Raw genomic sequence first — 17,875 nt, forward strand, 5'->3', positions numbered from 1 at the left:
TGTCTTAACTTCGAAGGCAGCAGCATTCTTTCTATCACATTGTGTTGCCCCAACAAAGAATAAGTAGTTAGCTATATCAAAACTTTATTTAAGAGATTTTGAAGTAATTTAAAGTGGTAAACAAACATTCAGATTTGCTCAGTATGTTTTGTTTTCTTTTTCTTTTTTTTTTTGGTCAGTATATTTTTGAAGTAGATTTCTGGAACACAAGATTGTTTAAATGAGTACTCGTGATTGCATTCAAATAAATCTGCCTACGGAATAGGGACTAGATTGAGAGTTAGAATTATAGACTGATAGAATCTTGGGGTCCCTCCATTAATGGGTACCATGTTTTGCCTTTTCTGTGCCTCCATTGTGAAATGAAAATATTAATGCTTGCCCTACCTGACTCTATAAAATTAGGTAGTATCGCTAAGGTACTTTGTAAGCCATAAATGCAAATTTCTATTAGATTTTGAGGAGGTTGGGGATAAAATAAAAGGCTTTGAAAAGGATTTTTTTTTCCCTCTAGTGTTATACAAATACACAATGTTGTCATTATTTTACTGTGGAATTATTATTAGAACAACCTCCAGAACTATTTTCCAAACTTGCATTATTCCTATTTTTATTGAGTAGTTGATAAATTGTAGCCATTGAGTATCCAATTTACTAAAGGGAAGAGGAATTTTCTCCCTCACTTGTTGTTGCCTAAAACATCTGGCAGTTCTTTGTAGTTCTGGATGATTTGATATGGAATTCATTAACAATAATTGATGTGTTCTCTGGAATTTGTTTAAATAGTTAATTGTACGGCTGGTAGCGAAGCCAAGAAGGATTATTAAAATGGGAGCTGACACCATGGTGGAAATGAAATTGGTTGGTAACTGTGTACTTGAGCATGAGGGTAAAAGCTCCTCTTCTTCGGGGCTTTGGTGCCCTGGGCCATGATGGAAGTCATCTGTCATCAGGGACACTCTGTTTCTTTGTATGTGCTTTAAGATTCCCCTTTTAGCATCATGATTTGGATGGCTGACAACCCAAGTTATTTTATTTTAATGCTGTTGGAGGAGAGGAGGCACACTTGTGAAGGAAGCTGTGGATTAGTAACTGGGAGGGTTCATTATTTTCAAGCTAGCAACAGACAGGTTATAATTTAGTTTTACAGATGTCTGAAAATTAGATATAGTCCTTTTCCATGAATAACATCAAAGGGAGGAAGGGGGGCAGCTATAGCCTCTAGAATATGTAACTGCTCACAAGTGAAAGTAGCATGATATCATAAGATTTTAGGACTGGAAGACATTTTTCTAGTCCAGTGTTTCCTAATTTAAATTACAGTTGGACTAATGAAGTTTTTGATTTATTTACCAAGAGTCTCTCTAAGCTCTGAAACCTTAGCATGATGATCCTTAGTAGCCCAGAGATCAGAGACCAGAAACGTGGAAACGGAAGAAGCAATATGCGAATGAGCAGGATGAAGAGAAAGAAGAGAATCTTTTCAAAGTAAAGTCTTGAGGCAGCAAAAAATTTATGGGCCAGTGAAAGTTTGCTACAGATCAGTGCCAACTCAATTCACTTCAAAGTATCATAGATTTAGATCTAGAATGTGCCTTAGCCCACATGGGTATTGACTCCCCAGTTTAAGACGTGCTAAAGGGGCCTTGAGTGGAAAAAGTTTAAGAAGCCCTGCAAAGGTCATGTAGTCCAATTCCATAGATAAGGAACTCGAGCCCCAACAAGGTAAGTGATTTGCCCAAAGGTCATATAGGAAACAAACATCAGAGGCAGGATTTGGACTCCAGTCCTGTCTCCATATCTAATACTCTGTTGTACCACATTCCCTCTATTTATCTCATTTCTTTTCATTCCACAAGCACTTATTAATGAGGAAGGTGCTCTGTTAGGTGCTGGATCAGCCACGCAGAGTTACTGATCTAGCCCATCCTTCTCACAGAAGAGGAATCTGAAGCCCAGAGGGCCCTTAGGAAGAAAAAGAGTAGGGCATAGAAAAGGACACGCACGTTGGAAACTACAGTACAAAGTACAGATAATTCCGTTCCATTTCGTAAGAGTTAACGTCTTAATACCATCAGGGAACATATTGTTATGTTTAACATAAAGAATATTTTCTGTGTGATTAGTTGGGCTTTTGGATCAGAGAATTCCACATCATTTAAATTCTGTTTGTTATGCAGAATGCCAGTAATTTTTTTTCACAATACTGCTAGGTCTGTAGTGCATATTCAAAGCTCTTGCCAGCACCCCTGTAACTTATGTGTAATGTTATTCTTTCTCATTTGTTTTTCCAAGATGAAATTAGGTTCTCTGAACATGTTAAGACAACTATCTCCTCCTACCCTGTAGATACAGAATTGTTGTGGTGGATGCTGAAATTCTTAACAAATCCAGCTAATTAATTCTTTTATGTGCTATTGTTTTTCAGGTCAATTTCAGTCTTCACACTGTGTTGGGTACTTGGCATGGCAAAAACAATGTCTCTGCTTTCAAGAATCTTATAGTATAATAATTCTTTGAGATATTTGACTAATTAGGGTTTTCCCCCCTTGTAAAACAGGTTGGGTTTTTTTTTGTTAGAAGTTAATGGTTTCATCTTCTGGTAAAGATGACATTGGGAAGGGTCATAGAAGTATCCCAGTTCTCTCACGCAGACTCTAGAAAGGATCCAAAAAGGGAACAAGCTTGAATATTAGTGCTGAAATCCAAAAAGAGACAATATTATGCTCTGTCATCAAGTTCAAGTCTGCACAAAAGCTTGTAGGCATTGGGAGAAAGATCAGTCCCACCAGGGAAGCCTGCAAAACTCAAGGTAAATAAATTAGAAGCTTGACAAACTATTCTGAGCAGGTACTCTAGGGGCACCTTGAGGACTGCATGTGCTCTGACGGGGAATCCCCTAGAGCAGGCATTGGCAAACTGTAGCCACAGGCTGAGGCCAAATTTGACCTTCTGTCCCATAGTTTACCAACCCCTGCTCAAGAGGAAGCCTGAAACCTGCCAGTATTCTAAGAGTAGAAACATCAGGGGATATAAAGGCCAGTAGCAAGAGCACAAAAAAGCAGAGCCTGGATCAAATGGTCTGACTATCCCAGCCAAGAATGTGGGAGGCAATAGAGTCTGACGCTGACACAAAGTAAGGAATTGAAGCTGGCAATATGAGTAAACAGAAGACACTGAACACAATAAAGCTATACTATGGGTAAAGAGGTGGCTAAGAAAGTAAATCCAGAAAAAGAAGAATAATTCTACAACAAGCACAAAAAATTACTTGGTCCCAAGCAAGTGAAAATGAAGCAAAGGATTTAAAAAAAAAAATTATAAATGAAATAAGATAGAGGAAAGAACTAGAAGAATAAATAGCTTAGAAAAGTAAACAGAAAATCTCACCCAAGTAATAGAATCCCTGAAAATTAAAATGGAGTGGAGAGAACTTAATAACTGCAGGAGACAACAAAAAAAATATGAGGGCAAAATTAAGACTGAAAAATAGGAAAAATGGAAAGTATGTCCTATCAAAATCAACTGACTTAGAATATAGGCCATTATTCAAAGGGAAGAGAAAGGAGTATTCATATTTTACAGGGATAAGTGGCATTTTTATAAAAATGATCATTTGCAGAGCATAAAATTAAGTGAATGAAAAAAAAGTAGAAATATTAAACATATCCTTTATTCAAATGATCAAGTCAAGAGTGCATTTGTTAAGCACTTACTATGTTTGAGACAATAAGCCCTGGGAACACAAATAGAAGCAGAAAGAAAGTCTCTACATTTAACTAATTTACATTCCAAGAAGGGAAAACAACATATGAAATGGAGCTGAAAAGGAGGAGAGGAGGAAGAGGATGAAGTCACCTATTTCAGGGGCATTGTAGATAAAGTCCAGGAGACTCTGGAGTGCAGCCTGGAAAGGAATTAGGACACAGTTGTCCTGTTCTTTCTCAAAATGGAGGTTCTGGGAGGAACCAGTCAATCAGAGAGAAAGAGACCACGGGGAAAGTGGGTAGTTCCAACATGTAAAGACCAGAAGTGGAAAGAGCTTCCAGGGAGAAGAGGTATCTGAGGCATTGTAAAGAAAAAGTGGGAGTAATGGTCAATGGGAAGATGATGTGACTAAGATAGCAATGAATTCTAGGCAGCATGCTACAACAGAAACTACTTTATTCTTCTGTTCCAACCTCTGCTAGCTATAGCAGTTTAAAAAAAAGGAAGAAAAGACAGAAGGAAGGATGGAAGGAAAGAAAGGAGGAAAAAAGAGAGGGAGGAAGGAAAGAAAAAAGAAAGGAAAAGAAAAAAATTAGGGAAATCCACATAGGCAAAGATTAGCAAAACCATCACTTTTGTTAATGATATGATGATCTACTCCGTGAACCCTTAATATTCAAATAAAATTAAATGAAACAATAACCAGCAAAGTGGCAGGATATAAAATAAATCCCACAATGTGTGTGTGTGTGTGTGTGTGTGTGTGTGTGTGTGTAATGAATACAACTCAATGGGACAAGATATAAAGAAAAAGTATAATCAGTGTAACTAAGAATGTATAAAATATTTGGAAATCTACCTACTGAAACACACAAGGAAATTATATGCCAATAACAACAAAACACTTGCAGAAATGAAGACAACTTTAAAAATAGGAGAACTATTACCCTTCTTGGTTGGGACACGCCCATCTAATAAAAATAACAACACTACACAGATGAATTTGCCATACCAAGCTGCCGAAGGATCATTTGATTAAATGAGAAAAAATTATAATGAAATTTATCAGGAGGAACAACAGGTCAGGAATCTCAAGGGAAGTAATGAAAAAAGTAAGAAAGAAGGGGGTCTACAAGTGCTCAAACTATCCTAGAAAACAATAATCATCAAAACTACTTTTTATTGGTTAGGAAATAGAACAGTTTAGCAGTAGAACAGAAGAGGCACAAAATGCTGAAGCAATCACACATAAAAACACTGTGTTCAATAAATGCAAGGATCCCAAGTACAAAGATAATTAACTCTAATCTTGACAAAGATTTCTAGGAAAATTAGAAAGTAATGCAGCAAAATCAGGCCTATAACAAAATCTCATACCATATTCTACAGTAAATCCCACATTAATTTAAGACTTAGAGGCAAAAGATCATATCATTAGCAAATTAGAGGAGCAGGGGGAAAAAGCTACCTTTTACAATTATGTATAGGGGAAGAGTTATTGACCCAATATGGAATATAATGGAAACACAAAACAAAACAGACAGTTTTGATTACACAAAATTGAAAAGTTTTTGCAGAAAGTGTATAAATGCAGTTAAAATTTAAAGGAAATACAGTTAAGTGGGAGAAACTTTTCCAGTAAACTTCTTTGAAAAAGGTCTGCTATTTAATTTACGTAAGTCATTTATTCAAATTTATAAGAATAAGAACTATTCTCCAATAGATAAGAACATTTAGAGGCAGTTTTCAAAAGAAGGAAAACTATCACCATTCACATAAAAAAAACTTGTAATTGTTAATAATAAGAGAAACACAAATTAAGAGAACTCTGAAACTCCACCTCACCTATCAAACAAAAAAGAAAAATCATAATTGTTGAAGGAGAATAAAAGGAGAAGCACATTAATGCACTGTTGGTGGAGTTATGAAATAGTCCAGCTAATTGGGAAAGCCGTTTGCCACTATATTTAAAAAGTCATTAAACTGTGTCTACCCTATGACTCAGTGACAGAACACATATATCCTGAAGCAATCAAAGAAAGAAGGAAAAGACCCACATATGCAAAAACAGACACAGCAGGTCTTTTGTTATAACAAAGAATTTGAAACTAGGGGAATATCTATGATTTTGGAAATGGCTGAATAAATTATGGTATATGGATCTAACTAACTGATTATTATTGACCCATAAGAAATGATGAATAGGGTGGATTCAGAGAAACCCAGAAATACTTCTATGAACTGAAACTGAATAAAGTGAACAGAATCAAGAGAGTAATTTCTTCAATACCAACTACTTCATAAAGGAAAATTAAATGCATTGACTGACCATGATTCCAGAAGATAGATAATGAAAAAATGCTCTCCACCTCTTGATAGAAAGGTGATGGACTAGAGGTGTAAAATGATATATTGTCAGACAGGGTCATTGTATGGACTGTTCAACAACACTTTTTTTTTTTGTTAGAAGGAGAGCAATGGTTATAATGATACCTAAAAAAGAATGAGAAAAAAAGAATGTCAATGAAACATTTTTTATAAGAATACAGAAGAAAATAGAAGAATTTCAGAAAGTCACAGACAAGGAAGAACTATGGTACTGACTTTGTTATATATCTTATTAAATGTATATGACTGACATTTGTGATTTTATACGCATTTGGTTTTTTTCAGTTTTTTATTTGGAAAATGATCAAGTTTAGTGATGTTCATCAAGCTAGTAATATTTTTAAAAGGAACCAAAGTGTTTTCAAATTCTCTCTTCTCACTGTGATGATTTTTGTTCTTTTTATAGAACTCTAGACAGCATTACCTCACAACTGATTGGCATCAAGATCACTGATTAAAACTATTTTTTTACTAAGCATAGTGATGTGCACATTCCAAGTTCTCAGGCAGTTTCATCTCCCAAGAGCCTATGCACTAAATCAGTAGTTTTCAGCACACTCAGTTTGAAAGGAGAATGGGAATCTTATCATGGGAAAAGATAGTAGGATACAAGTCTGGGAGGTGCAACCAGTGAGAGAAGGGCAAAGGAAAACAGGAAACATCTTTCCCTCAAGTGTATCTGAACAAGGGGTTTTTAATCTGAGGTCCATAAGCTTTCTGAGTATGTATGCACATAATATGTATGTACATATATATGTGCTTCTAAATATATATATATATACAGATCGATAATTATACTTCAGTATAATTGCTTTCCTTCATAATCTTATGCATTTTACTTTATAAATTTAAATAATCTGAGAAGGGATCCAGAGGCTTCACCAGACCATGAAAGGAGTTCATGAACACAAAAAAGGTTAAGAACCTTTCATCTACTCTAGATCATTCCAGTGCCATCTCTCCCAGGTAAAGAAGGCAGCAGGAGACCCCCAAATCAGTTTTCTGGAGGATGCTACAAGACTTGCTATAAGACTATGTACTTCCTGTGCCACCTCTTTCCAGACACTTGACTTGAGTCCTCATCTACTTGAAGCAGGGAGATGACATAAAGGATATAATGCTGGACTTGGAGGCAGAAAGATCTAAGTTCCAATTCTGCCTCATAGTTACCAGCTATAGGACCATGGGCAAATCACTTTAACCTTTTTCTCAGTTTCTTCATCTTTAAAATGGACACAACAGTACTATTTTCCAGAATTGTTATGAGGAGAAAATGAGATATTTGTAAAACATTTGAAGTGCAACGTATTGCTAGTTGTTATTTTTATTATTATTAAAGTCAGAAAGTTTCCAGCAACTAATGTTATTCAAGACTACAGTGCTCTACTAAACAGCCAGAATGTGGGAAGAGACAAGAGACAGAAAGTGGAGGCAGCTAGGGGGTAGAGCGAACAGTGCTTTCAACCTAGAGTCAGGAACACCTGAGTTCAGATCTAGCCTTATACATTTACTAGCTCTGTGACCTTGAGAAAGTCACTAAACCTCTGTTTGCCTCAGTTCCCTAAACTGTAAAATGGAGAAAATAATAATGATACCTACCTCCCAGGGTCATTGTAAGGCTCAAATGAGCTAATCTGTGTAAAGTGCACAGTAGAGTGGCTAGCACATAGTAGGTACCATATAAATGCTGCATATTATTAAGTAATTTAGGTATAGGCAAATGAATATGCTAACCTCTTTAAAATATCAGTAAAATAATTTGTGCCCCTTCTGTGCTTCTGAAAATGAGACCTTTCCAAGACCTGGAGGCTCGGTAACTGGTAGTTTTGGAAAATGGATAATGAACATGCTTGCTATCTGATTTAATTCATTGTTATTTACCTTACGTTATTAAAGTAAATGTTCTTCTAAACTGTGCATGTCCTTTGACCCAGCGATACCACTTCTAAGTCTGTATCCCAAAGAGATCATACAAATGGGAAAAGGACCCACATGTACAAAAAAATTTATAGCAGTTCTTTTTGTGGTGGCAAAGAACTGGAAATTGAGGGGATGCCCCTCAATTGGGGAATGACTGAACAAGTTGTGGTATATGAACATAATGGATGTTCCATAAGAATGATGAGCAGGCAGACTTCAGAAAAACCTAGAAAGACTTATATGAACTGATGCTGAGTGAAGTGAGCAGAACCAGGAGAACATTGTATACAGTAACAGCAACACTGTGCAAAGAGTAACTTTGATAGACTTAGTTCTTCCCGGAAATGCAAGAATCCAGAAGACTGATGATGGAAAACGCTATCCATGTCCAGAAAAAGTACTATGGAGTCTGAATGCTTGCTATTTGCTCTCTTTTGTTTGTTTGTTTGTTTCTCCTTTCTTGTGGTTCCTCCCATTGGTTCTAATTCTTCTTGACAACATGACTAAAGTGAAAATGTTTAATATGAATTTATAAGTATAGACTGTATCTGATTGCATGCTATTTTGGGGAGAGGGGAGGGAAGAGAGGGAGAGAAAACATAGAACTCAAAATCTTATAAAAGTGAATAATGAAAACTAAAAATAAATAAATGAAAATTTTTAAAAAAGAATATAGTTAGAAAAGTAAATGTTCTTTTGCTTTATTATTATATTACATGTTTTATTCTGGATTATCAGGAAGCTCTTGTGGACATGGGGGCTCATGAGTTACGGATTGAGATAGACAATAGAAATTAAATACAATGGGCATGAAATTGCCCAAAAAAGGCTGTGTTAGGGAGCCTGGGAACTAGATTCCTGTAATCCCTTGAACCCTTGCCATCTATGAAGGTAGATTTCTGAAAACACCTGGGTTTTAACCTAGTTACTCTACAATTTTCTATATATCCTTAGGCAAACCATTTATCTTCTATCTCCTAATTTAGTCTTTAAAAATGAGAAATAATAAATGCTTGCAAAATACATTGCCTATTCAAAGAGTTTCTGAAACGTTACATCACCTTAAACATGTTTAACCTGATGGCGCAGTCTGTTGTACAAAATTGAAGGGAGAATTAAAATGAAAAATCAAAAATGGAGGGGAAAAAATTCAACAGAGAAGTGGGTGGTTGAGTGGCTTTGCTGAGTGGCAATTTATTAGTTACATTGAACTTGGTATAACCATTGATTAAATTTGATCATTAGAGCTTGAATTCACCAATGACTGCCATAATACCAGTGGACCTAATCTCAGAACTTTGATACCCCTAGGCACTTTTCACACACTCAGAACTTTCAGAAACTTTCTTTATATAACTCAGCCCACGTAAGATAGACATGACTGAGAGCTGAACCATTGGAAAATAATCTTGGAAAGGAAAAAAGAGATTAGGATTTTATACCTCATAGTATTAAAAAAAAATCTGAATTTTAAAATGAACTAAATCTAACTTATCATCTCACTCAGTGGGCCAGAAATGACCTTAATGAGCTGCTAGAATTTTGCAATGGACCAGCAAAAATCCATTGTGTTTCAAAAAAATGATCATTGAGTTAATCAAAATGGTGCATTAGTAAAAGGCAAAAAAGCACTAACCAATCATGATTTATTAGTTGTCATTTCCCCTGCTGGAAGAACTCCTAAGCTGTCTCTTTTTTTTTGCTTAATTCTATCAATAGGAAGTCTTTTTTTTTTTTAAATATTAACTGAGGGCAATATTAGCATCATAGGACTGTATATTCACAGCTGGAAGGAATTTTAAAAGGTCATTGAAACCAATCCTCTCATTTTAAAAATAAGGAAACCGAGGGCCAGAGAGGTTAAGTACCTTACCTACGGTCAGATAAGAAGTTTCAGAGGCAGGATCTGAAGACAGGTCACTACAGTATGCATGTTCAGTCAAAGAACATATTTATAAAATAATAAGTGTGTCAAAGGAATATAGAATCTTAAGGTAAATCCCTTTGCTCTGTAGTCTCTGGTTTCAAAGATAAGCAACTATTCTTTATAATTCTTTTACCGTCATGTACACTTGAAGTCTTTAATAAGCTATCCTTCTAGTGATGCCTTGCTGGAGACTTGAACAAAGGATGGCTCTTTAGGAAGTTTTCTGAGTAAATAAAGTTTGAGAGATATCTTTGTAGATATGGCAAGTGGAAAGAGTCCAAAGGCAGAATGAGCATCACTGAACACAACTGAGCGTGCTAGCCACAGAGACAAAGTCACGATTCTCCCAGACAGCATGAGCAGCAGGCTCGTGTGCTCCAGTTTTTACTTCTTGCAGCAGTGACACTGAGGGCATCAATGACCATGGTTGTGTGTATCAGTCTTATGTACCCATTAAAGACTTTATTTAACAAATCATTTAAAACAAATTATTCAATATTGTGAGACCGTGATCATATCCTCCCCCAGGGATTTTATGCTATAAATGCTATGGGCAGTTAAAACAAACATTCAGCAAGAATGAGAATCATTTTTCTCATTTTCTCATCACCAGCAATTCTTCTTAGCAGTGTGGTCATGGTTTGTCTTAAGTCCTTCCTGTTGCAGCCCCTCCACCCCCACCAGGTCATCACAATGTAGGACAAAAGCAAAGAAGAGGAACAACACTGTTCTGGCCCATGACCTTTGACTAAGAGAACTCAGGGAAATCATCACCATTTATACAGCCAACCCAAATCCTTTCCCTATCATTTATTTAATCATTTTCTTTCTCTAATTAATAACCCATTCCTATTTAAGTCTTTTCTCCCTAAAGAAATCTATATATGCTCAGCAACACTTATTAACCCCCAAAGCTACTTCTGTTTTAAGAATAATAATAGGGATTTAAGTAAGTGGAAAAACATTAGTTGCTCATGGGTAGGCCGTGCTAATATAATAAAAATGACAATTCTACCCAAATTAATATACTTATTTAGTGCCATACCAATTAAACTATCAGACAATTACTTTCTAGAGCTGGATAAAATAATATCAAAATTCATTTGGAAAAACAAAAGGTCCAGAATATCAAAGGGACTAATGAAAAGAAATGCTTGGGAAGGTGGCCTAGCGCTACCAGACCTTAAACTGTACTATAAAGCAGCAATTATCAAAACCACTTGGTATTGGTTAAGAAACAGAGAGGTAGACAAGTGGAATAGACTTGGCACTCAAGATGCAGTAGGCAAGGAATATAGCAACCTTCTGTTTGATAAACCCAAGAACCCCAGCTTCTGGGATAAGAACTCATTGTTTGACAAAAATTGCTGGGAAAACTGGATAAGAGTGTGGCGGAAATTAGGCATAGACCCATACCTGACACCGTACACAAGAATAAAGTCCAAATGGGTACATGATTTAGGTATAAAGATTGAGACCATGAATAAACTGGAGAAGCAAGGAATAGTGTATTTATCAGATCTATGGAGAAGGGAAGAATTCTTTACTAAAGAAGAGATAGAATGCATTATGAAATGCAAAATGGATAACTTTGAGTACATTAAACTGAGAAGTTTTTGCACAACCAAACCCAATGCAACCAAAATCCGGAGGGATGTAGTAAATTGGGAAAAAATTTTTACAGCTAAGCTCGGGGATAAAGGCCTCATTTCTAGAATATATAGAGAACTGACCCAAATGTATAATCATACAAGTCATTCCCCAATTGATAAATGGTCAAAGGATATGAACAGGCAATTTTCAGAGGAAGAAATTAAAGCTATCTATAATCATATGAAAAAATGCTCTAAATCACTATTGGTTAGAGAGATGCAAATCAAAACAACTCTGAGGTACCACATCACACCTATAAGATTGGCAAACATGACAGAACAAGAAAATGATAAATGCTGGAGAGGATGTGGGAGAGTTGGAACACTAATTCATTGTTGGTGGAGCTGTGAGCGCATCCAACCATTCTGGAGAGCAATTTGGAACTATGCCCAAAGGGCTACAAAAATGTGCATACCCTTTGACCCAGCAATATCGCTACTAGGACTATATCCCCAAGAGATCATAAAAATGGGAAAGGGTCCCACATGTACAAAAATATTTATAGCAGCACTCTATGTAGTTGCCAAAAACTGGAAGTCAAGGGGATGTCCATCAATTGGGGAATGGCTGAATAAAATATGGTATATGAATGTAATGGAGTACTATTGTGCCATAAGAAATGATGAACAAGAAGACTTCAGAGAGGCCTGGAAGGACTTATATGACCTGATGCTGAGTGAAAGGAGCAGAACCAGGAGAACTTTATGCACAGCAACAACCACAGTGTGTGAGAGTTTTTTCTGGTAGACTTAGATTTTTGTAATAACACAAGAACTTCTGAAAAAAAAAAAAAAAATCCCAATGGTGGACCTCAAGGCAAAAAGCCTTCCACACTCAGAGAGAGAAATATGGAAGTCACTCACATAATGTAGCAGATCATGTTTGTGTATGTGTATCTGTTTGTGTATCATGTTCTGATTTGTTATACGATTTCTTTCATTTATCTTAGTCTGACTACACAGCATGACGATAGTGAAAATATACTCAATAGGAAAGTATATGTAGAATCTATACAGAATTGTATGCAGTCGTGGGGAGGGAGGGAGGTAGTGGGGGGTGGGTGGGGAGGGATAAAATCGCAATTGTATGGCAGTGATTGTTAAACATTAAAAAAAATAAAAAAATTAATAAAAAAAAAAAAAAAAAAAAAGAATAATAATAGGTAATATTTATGTAGAACTTTAACGATTTTATGTGCATAATCTCTCACTTGATTTTCACAACACACTGAGTTAAGCACACAATGAAATATCTCTGATATGCCTTATTCTGAAGGGTTCTTTCTGTCTTTCTGCATCTTTCTGTCTATGTATCTTTTTCTCTATTTCTCCATGTCTTTCTGACTCTGTCTCTGTCTCTTCTTTCTGTCTCTGTCTTCTCCCCTCTCTCTCCCTGTCTCTATCTCTGTGTGTGCCTGTCCTCTGTTCTCTCTCTTCTCTTTTCTCTTCTCTTTTTCTTCTTCTTCCTCTTCCTCTTCCTCTCTCTCTGTGTGTCTGTGTCTGCATGTCTCTGTCTGCCTATCTGTCTGCCTGTCTGCCAGCCTGTCTGTCTGTCTGTCTGTCTCTCTCTCTCTCTCAAGAGTTCCTGATAGACTACACCCAAAGCACGAAGTTGTCAGCACCTAGGCCAGTGCCTTGCACACACTTAGAAAGTTTATGTTGGATATTTGTTGAATTGACCATTCTAGAGCAACCCTTTGACCCATGTTATTTCTCTACTGTAGGTGACTTCAGCGATGATCACAAAGTCCCCCGATGTTAAGATAGCTATCGTGTTGCTTCTATTCCAAAGGAACTACATCATTATTTCAGCTGATGGCATGGATATATATTACTCTAAAATAGATTTTATTTTACATAATATTGAAAGAGCACTGAGCTTGAAGTTAAAAGACCTAGGTATAAGTTCCTACTTTAGCACTCCCTGTATATGACCATAACTGTTAAAAATCCAAGCTATTATTTAGAATCCACAACTCTAGTGATTTCTCTCTTTTTTATTGCTGTTAGGATGCATTAGTTGATGGATGGAAGCCGTGTGATCTTCCAAAATGCTGTGGCCAAAGGCTTGCACAAGAGCCAAACATAATAGGATTGCTGAATTATCTACACCATGTCACAGACAAGACGCTAAAATAGAGATCAGGGAACCTGTATTTAGGCTCTGGCACAGCCATTTACTGGCTATGTAGCCTTCATTAAATCAGTTCACCACTCTAATTTCTTTATTCCTAATTTATTCCTTTATTCCTCAATTTCTTTACTCCTAAAATAAGAGGTTTTGATTAGATAATCCCTCTGATCCTCTGATGCTCTAAGATTCTAAATCATGTAATCAAATGAATCACCAGCGTGACTGAATAGATTAGCTGCTAGTTAGACAGTGCAGTGGATAGAGCAACGAACTTAAGAGTCAAGAGGACCCAGAGCTCAAATTCAGCCTCAAACTCTTACTAGTTGTGTGGCCCTCAGTAAGTCATGTACACTTCTTCCTCATTTTCCTCATCTGTAAAATGGGGATAATAATAGCACCTATTCCCAGGATGTGTGGGGGTCAAATGAGATAATGTTTATAGAGTAATTTATAAACCTTAAAGCACCTTGACAAATCCTAGCTATTGTTAGCTGTTATTGACACCAAAGCTTACCTGCTATTGGGTCTTCTTACTGACTTAAAGTAATTCAGGCAATGACTTTAAAAATATCAATGAAATCAAAGTTAATAACCAATCTTGATTCTATGACCTGATGATTAAGCTTGACTTCTTCTCAGTAGAGAGCAGAGGACTAAAGGTGCAGAATGTAAAATCACATGCAGTTACTGAGTCTGTTGGTTTGTTTGCATTTTTTTCTTTACCTAGAAGAGATCTAGGTGAATGGGATGGTTAAAGGGGAATGTTGTCCTACTCTTTGTGACTCTATTTGGAGTTTTCTTATCAAAGATACTTCAGTGTTTTGCCATTTCCTTCTCCTGCTCATTTTACAGAGGAGGAAACTGAGACAAACAAGGTTAAGTGACTCGCCCAAGGTCACACAGCTAGTTAGAGTATGAGTCTAGATTTGAACTCAGGTCTTCCTGACTTGAGACTCAGTGCTCTGTTCACCACAGGGAAATGACTATGACATAAGAACAAAAAGACATCAATAAAAGAAAGTTAATGAATTTATCACATAGGGACTGAACCTGCACTTTTTTTGGTATAGAGCAGCACTTCTTACACTGTGGGTCCAAACACTATATCAGTCATATAACTGAATGAGGGGTTCTTGAAAAAAAATGGCAACAGTAAAAGGTTTCTGAATGCACAACCACCAAAATATCAGTATCAAATATTCTGCCAAGATTTAAATCTTTATGTAAAAATTAAGAAGCACATCCATCTCATTAGTATGCAAATTTGCTTTCATCTTTAACAAATGGTAAAATTATATATGTGTGTGTATATATACATATACATATATATATATACACCAAAGAACTATTTTAAAATAAATTTCTTTATGATTTATTATCAGTGTCTGATTTGTGTACCTATGTTATATACCTATATACCTGGGTCATGTAAAAATTTCTTAGGTGAAAAATGGTTATGAATGGAAAAAATTTAAGAAGTCTTGGTATAGAATACTCCCAGGTAAGGAAATTTTCTATCTCAATGCAAGTCAGCGCCTTTCTCAAAACTTCTAGTCTTGGAGAGTTGCCTAGAGCACTGACATGTTGAGACTTTCCCAGGGTCAGAAAGCCATTCTGTAGTGGAGACAGGACTGGAAGCCAGGCCCTCCTGGCTCTGAGGACAGCTCTCCCCATCACTCCCCTGACTCTCTCTTCTGAATTTATAATAAAGTAAAAATAAAATAAAGGTGCTTCTAGGTCCAATGAGAGCGAATAATGCAAAGAACGTGCACAATACCAGACATGCCTTGAAACCTGAGAATATGATTTAGTTCCTTAACTCATTGAAAAATAACATCCTGATTTTCATTCTCAGATTACTGCTTCACTAACATTCTCGGAGCCAGTGCATGCTATCAAGTTACATGGAGTAGCAGTATTGTATACCAGCATCACCCTGTGAGAAGTAGCGCATTATAGACATTGGTATATCTGTGTAGGCCCACAATGGGTCAATATTGTCTGTATGATAGGGTCCAACCCTATGAACTTGTCTATGATGACTATAAATGGGATTTCTACAAGTATGTCCTGTGAATGTTTAGTCTAACCACCTCCAGGTGTACCCAGGGCATGAATGTGTCATAGGCAGCATCATCCATGGGCACCACTGGCATCAGTCCCTGTGGGGTGTCATTAATGGTAATCATTCATCAAGGGAGAAGCACCATAAGACCTAGGGTGTAGGTCCCATCCTATTAGCCTGTATTAGCCTGACAAACCATGCAAACAAAGCTTAGGTTGGAATTTCAAATTAAGTGAGTATAGGAAATGACTTACACCAGAGCATTAAGATTATGTCGGGAAGCAAGATGTCCTTCAGCTACTTCTTGAGCTAGTGGACGCAGCCACAGCAGTCCCTTCAGTATTCCAGATCACTATGTACCATTGTTGTTCGGTTCTTTTTCAGTCATGTTTAAATCATTGTGACCCCATTTGGGGCTTTCTTGGCAAAGACACTGGAGTGGTTTGCTATTTCCTTCTCCAGCTCATTTTACAGATGAGGAAAATGAGGCAAACAGGGTTAAGTGACTTGCCTAGGGTCATGCAGCCGGTAAGTGTCTGAGGCTGGATTTGAATTCAGGTCTTCCTGACTCCAGGCCCAGCACTCTTATCCATTTCACCATAGAGATGCCTTATGTATCACCTCAAATCTTAGTTTCCCAATTACTGTGGACTTGACAGCGCTTCTCAATAAATAGCTAGGAATTGGGGGCAAACAGTTAGGGCCACTACCATAAGTGCTAAGTAATTAGGGATTCTCTGGACAGAGCATGGCAAGATGGAAAAATACTGGTAGTACCTTGTGACATCTTCCTAGACTGTTCTGTACAAGGTACCCTTAAAGGGAGGCAGGGACTTGGAGAAACTTGTAACATGAATGATGGGTATTCACTCTACTTACCCTGCCATCTAGCCATGTTGGCACACTCAGTATTCCACTCACATGACCTTCCATTTCTTATTTCTGTTCCTTTGCCCAGGCTATCCTTCATGCCTGGAAAAGACTACCTCCCACACCTCTGCCTCTTGGAAAGCTCTGGCTTCCTTCCAGACTGAGCTTGTGTCACCTTCTGCATGGAGCTTTTCTTGCTTCCCACAGTCACTAGTGCATTCTCTCCCAAAATGACCTCAGTTCATTTTATATGAATTATGTGCAATATAAAATCATATACTTCTGAGGCATTGTGGCTTCTTAGAGAGTCTGTCTCAGAGCCAGGAAGACCATGGTCCAAGTTCCATCTCTGAAACATTGATTGTGTGACCTTGACAACTTCCTCAGACTATACATTGCAAAGATGATTCTAACTTGCATTAGAATAGGGCAGGCCTGCACAACATATGGCCCATCAAATGATTTCAGGCAGCCCGTGAAAAATACAGGGTTGCTGCTTCGAACTATCCTGTTTGTCACATGACCCGAAGCAATTAACCATGGTCAGTTTATTTGTAGTCTATCTGTGGCCAAAGAAGCTTATAAGTTGTGCAGATCTAGTATAGGGAGTTTCCTCACTGGGAATTTTCTGTACCAGTGAAATCACAGGTCCAGTCTCCGGAAAGGCTACAAGAGAACTAAAAATATAAAAAGTTAAATATCTGGGGGTTTTTTATTATTAATTAATTTATTTAAGTTTTCAACATTCATTTCCACAAAATTTTGAGTTCCAAATTTTCTCCCCATTTCTCCCCACCCCAAAATGCCAAGCATTCTAATTGCCCTTATCACCAATCTGCCCTCCCTTCTAACATTCCTCCCTTCCCTTATCCCCATCTTCTCTTTTGTCTTGTAGGGCAAGATAAATTTCTATACCCCATTACCTGTTTTTCTTATTTCCTAGCTGTATGCAAGAACAATACTCAACAGTTGTTCCTAAAACTTTGAGTTCCAACTTCTCTTCCTCCCTCCCTCCCCACCCATCCCCATTGGGAAGGCAAGCAATTCAATATAGGCCATATCTGTGTAGTTTTGCAAATGACTTCCATAATAGTCACGTTGTGTAAGATTAACTATATTTCCCTCTATCCTATCCTGCCCTATCTGGGTTTTTTTTTAAAGAACTTATCATGTTTGTCCTTCGTTGACGAAGAAGACCATGCCGTCAGAGA

This window comes from Notamacropus eugenii, chromosome 4 (genome assembly GCF_028372415.1).
Source record: "Notamacropus eugenii isolate mMacEug1 chromosome 4, mMacEug1.pri_v2, whole genome shotgun sequence".
NCBI classification, from domain to species: domain Eukaryota; kingdom Metazoa; phylum Chordata; class Mammalia; order Diprotodontia; family Macropodidae; genus Notamacropus; species Notamacropus eugenii.